We start from the raw sequence: 5,249 nt of genomic DNA, 5'->3' as shown, positions 1-5,249 counted from the left end.
AGTATTCTAAGTGAAGAATTGGAGGGAGAAGAATGTGTTTGAATTTTTATTTTAATTGAATTGAAGGAATTTTGATTCCTTGCCTACATACCCGTTTAAGGGATCAAATCCACCGTAGTTCTCTTCCAAAAAAGTTTTTGTTTTTGTTGGTTGATTTTAAGTTTGAAAATTGGAATTTTGAAGAATGAGAGAGAGAGGCCTCAAGGACATAAGGTTTGGGAAAATGTGAGGTGGAATTAGTTATTTTGCAAAATGAAAGTCAAAGTATGATTAAAATTCATTAAAATTTGATTAAGAAAATAAAAGGAAAATGCAAAGGAGTTTTGACTCCTATATTTTTTGGAAAAGGCTTTCAAGTGATGTTGTTCAAGTTTTTTTTTGGAAAATTGATTTTTCTAAGTGTAAAGCCTAAGCATTCATCTAAACATACAATCCTCACTACTAGAAAAAAGACATTTAACATCAGGGTTTTAACTTCAGTCAACATATACTTGAGGTGAAATATAACCCGGTGGCAATTTCGTAATTATATAGAATTTTACAACTGGTCTTGACATCAGTGGAAAAAATACCTGAAGGGATAAATATACGATGGAGGCTTTTCCCATCAGTGGATATAATAGCTGAAGGGAAAAAGAAACGCGGTGGCAATTTTGTTATTATCATGAATTATATTTCACCTCGGCCACGTGTTACCTGAAGGGAAATAACCTTTCACTACAATAATTTTCCTTTTCCCTTTTCTCAAACACAAACGTTCATTTTCACTCTCACGTAAACCCAAATCACTTCACCCAAATCTTCTCCACCTCAATCGTTTCTCGTCGTCGTTTCTTCACGGCACCTCTTCGTTCTCACAGCCGCAACCATCTTCACCTCTTCTAAGTCTCTCACGCGACCATCTTCACCTCTTCTCCATCTCTCGTCGGACTATCATCCTCCTCCATCTACCATCGCACAATCCAAGTGAATCGAACCACTCCAGCCTTTAGTTAGGCCTCCAACAGAGCATGAACAACGATGTATGTATGTCTATTTTCCATTTTTAGAAAAAAAAATTTAGGGTTTATTGATTTGGGGATTTTTGAATTTGGGGGTTTTTTGATTATGAGTCATTGCATAAATAAATTCCACATAATGCTTTAAATTTCTAGAAGAAATATTGGCTCGTCATTGACAAGATCTGCGTTTGTTTTTATCATGATGTAGGGCACCCTTTCAAAATTAAGTGGTAAAAAGCAGGTTGAGAAAGATCCTGGTATTCCTAATGATTGACCTTTTAAGGTTAAATTACTTGAAGGTCGTAGAATGATATTGCTGAATTGGAACAAAAGAAAGAAGGTAAAGACATGGTATTTTTTTCTCTCTATTTTTTTTATATTTTTTTTGTGTTTTTGGATAGGAAGAAAAAATAATAATATTTTTGTGATTTATTGTTTGAATAATGATGGGTAATTTTATTTAAATGTAAATATGTGAGATGTGTATGTTTAGTTTTGTAGTTGAAATATGCTTTGAGGATATAGATGTATTTTTTAAAAGGAAGAAAAAATAGGATTTAATGTACATGGGTCTTTGTTTAAGCTGACTTTTGCAGATATATATTTTTTTTAAGGAAATTTTGTAGATATATGTTGCATGGACAACTATTAAATTTTCTTACTTTCTTTTTGTGATTAAGTTATAGCTTATTTTTTATGCAATTTGTGATTGTCTCTATAATTGCAGGGGACTACTTTTTTTATGGGTGATAGCTTTTTAACAAGAGGGAGGGTCAACAAAGAAGAGGTACGTGGAAGTTACCATATGATCTTATTTTCACAATAAATGTTCACATTAAAAATATCCACATATTTATAGATTTTTTGCTTTAAGTTGTTGGCATATAATTCAGTGTACATGCTTATTAGTTAAGTCTATAACTAGCTTCCATGAAGCCTATTGTTCATAAGATTTTATAACTAGCTTCAAGGAAGCCTATTGTTCATATGCTTACTAGATCAATATATAACTAGCTTCCAGGAAGCCTTAGTTTAATATAAAATTATTAGTAATTTGGGATTTGTGACATGTTATTCGATTGTATTTGATTGAATGTTTGAATTGGGGTGAGTTTGAAGAAATTAAGTGATTTTTTAAGCTCTAAAGTGTACTTTGTCCTAAAATCATGCTCTCAGGTGTTGTAAAATGGGTTTTGGTGACTAATTAGTCGTGTTAGCTTGCTCAGTCGTGTTGAAAGGAAAGGTAAGTTTAATGTTCATACGTCGTCGCCGGTAATAATTTAACGCCAAATGAGGGATACCGGAGATTTGGTGAGTTAATGCCACCGCACATATCTCGCCATCGAAAAAGCTACTTCTCTTCTCAGATGTCCGGTGTCATCTTTCTTGAAGAAGAAGGACGCTAACTCAGACACGTAACAGATGTCTGGTTCTCTTCTTCGGAACAATCCTCCCTCTTCAGATGCACACGCTAACTCCGCTGCTCCTTAAAGAAGAGTCATGCATGTGTTTGACAAATTGAATACTCATGCACAAATATAGGTGTCAACTTCTTTCACATGGATATGAATGTCTCTTTGTTACTTCTTAAGTAGTGTTTTTGTCAATTTGATTAATGTTGTGAACCAAAGGATTACTCCTAGTAATCAAGGTTGGTTTCATGGGTTGACTTGTACTTTTAGGCTCGTGCGTATAATTCATAAAGTTTCTTAGTTTATGATTTTTCTTTTGGATATTTTGACAGGAAGAGGATGATTTTTATGTACGATAGATATTATCTGTTAGGCTAGACTCAGTTTCTGGATGCGCAAAACTTTGTAGATTAGCCCTTACATCATCCCTGACCCCTTCCTACACTTCAGCTCCATATTTTATTATTTAATAATGTGTATCACACAGATAGAGAGAGAACAATGCTTCAAAAATTGAAGTGATATGAGGGATTTGAAACATACTAATATAAATTTTCATATTAAGTAGGACCAATTGGAAGGTATTACCATCTAATAGGATTATTAACTCTGTGTATGTTGCTTCTGTTATTTACCATCTAATAGGAAGGTATAATATGTGAGAAGGGTTAAATGGGATTGAGTTGTTGAATTTAAATGAGTGGATCTATGGTTTAAATATTAGTATTTCATTTCAGCTCAGTCACTATGTTACATGTCATTTTTACCATTTAGACTTTAGAGTAGCGAAATCACACTTGCAATATTGGGTTAGACATAATTAGAAATAAGAAATTTAGTTCATGATATTTAAACCTACAACATTAGCAGTCATTTTGTATATGTGTGTACTATATAATCCCAAATTGAGTTTATTGGTATCACCTATAGTTTTTCCAAATATATGGGGGCATGTCAATCACACCATGACACTCCAACTATGCATTGATTTGTTCACGTCAATATGCATTGAACTTTCTCTTTATCACTACTAACCTTATTTCAAAATTTAGCAAAAACTGCATCAAGGATTAATTTTGGTATTGTTCTATCTTCTTTGATTCAATTCATGAAGGATTTATAGTTAGTGTTTGTATCTCAGTTTTGTCTTCTTTGCTTGTGCCTAGAGATAGTAAAATTCATACTTTGAACCTTTGGAGGAAATGGTTTGTCAAATGTGAAATATACCATGAGACAGAGATAGATAATATATTGGGCTGCACTCATGTTCTAACAATTGTTCTAATGAATGATCTTCTTTGTGTGATTGTTTGCAGGGGTTTATAAAAACAATGGTTACTTGATGGTGTCGTGCGATGGAGGATTGAATCAAATGAGAGCGGCAGTAAGTGTTTGGAACATGTGTTTGGTGTTTTACTTTTTTTAAAGTTTAGTTGTGTTGGGGGATTTTAGTTTGATTTGCTGATTATTATCTGATTTAATTGGACAGATATGTGATATGGTGGCAATTGCAAGATATTTAAATGTCACGCTTATAGTCCCTGAATTGGATAAAGCTTTCCTTTTGGGTTGATGCCAGGTTAGTTTTTCATTCCATGTGGGTATATTTGGTCTGAGCTAACTACCATGAGGTGGGGATGGTGTGAAGGTTTGTAAATGATTGTTTATTGCTCTTGTATCAGTGAGTTTCAAGATTTATTTGATTTGGATCATTTTATTACATCCTTGAGAGACGAGGTGCGGATATTGAAAGAGTTACCTCCTAGACTGAAGCAGAAAGTGGAAAATGGGTTTCTTTACAGCATGCCACCGATTAGTTGGTCTGATATGTCTTACTATAAGAACCAGATCAGTTTTTTTTTTTTTTTAATCTTTGGGCATATTAATTTCATGAATTTAAAATGCTTTATCGTACAATACCCTGAACTTTCCTGTGGTTTTCTCTCATACAATACCCTCAATTATGTTTTCTTGGTTTGCCAAATTCAAAAGTAAATGGTGTTTTAGATAAAGTGTCCATTTGAATTGAACTTATGCTCGGTTAGCCAATAATGGGCAATATTTAGAGATTCAGAAGCTGCGTTGCCGAGTCAATTTAAGTGCTCTTAGATATTCTCTTCAGATTGAGGAGTTTGGCAGAAAGGTTATCAATCATCTGTGGCTTTAGTGATAATACAATAGTCTGGTAAATTTAGTATGTATGAAGATTTAGTGATCCTGTGAACTAAAACTTTAGTAGGTATGGATCTATAGGTATTTTTGTATGAAGCTTTTGTGTACGAATTAAGCTTTTTCTATAATCAGGATCTCTTTTATTGTTTGAACATCAGGTTATAAGATTATTCATGTTAAAATATTATGCTCAAATTAGATTGACTAATATAACTATTTAAATTATAAATGAAATGAATATATGAAACAGATCTGGCACTGCAGTAAGGATTTGTGGTGATTCAAAAATCCTATCAGTATTTTTCACATCGGTGGGCTTTTAAGCCGATGTGAAATATACGCATTTGACATCAGTTTCAATGGTCAAACCGATGTGAAAACCTTTTGTATAGTATTAAATTATCACATATCAAATCTGTGGTTATCTGCCCGATGTGGAAAACTACTTATCACAACGGTTCCGTATCAGATGTGAAATGATATAGACATACAACCTCACCTTTAGTTACATCGGGTGGGACCCGATGTGAAAAGTCGATTTCCACTGATGTTAAATGTCATTTCTGTAGTAGTGCCTAAACATACATCTAAACATGCATATCCTAGCCATACATCTAAAGTGAGGTGTGTGCATGTGTCGGTGCTTGTGTCGGTGTACATTATT

At 33.5% G+C, this 5,249-nt stretch overlaps 1 long non-coding RNA gene across 1 annotated transcript; it reads left to right on the top strand.

Annotated features, from left to right (window-relative positions):
• Nucleotides 1-746: 746 nt before the first annotated feature.
• LOC146936176 (uncharacterized) lies at nt 747-4,737 on the top strand. Its single transcript, XR_015030498.1, has 6 exons — nt 747-1,022; nt 1,210-1,341; nt 1,729-1,788; nt 3,730-3,797; nt 3,903-3,992; nt 4,096-4,737. It is a non-coding gene; the product is annotated as an uncharacterized LOC146936176 (long non-coding RNA).
• Nucleotides 4,738-5,249: the final 512 nt, after the last annotated feature.

Source organism: Medicago sativa, chromosome 3 (assembly GCF_051527215.1).
Source record: "Medicago sativa cultivar Bolivia chromosome 3, Bolivia_mono, whole genome shotgun sequence".
NCBI classification, from domain to species: Eukaryota; Viridiplantae; Streptophyta; class Magnoliopsida; order Fabales; family Fabaceae; genus Medicago; species Medicago sativa.
Note: the sequence above shows the minus strand (reverse complement) of the source record. Positions and strands in the feature narration are given on the sequence as shown.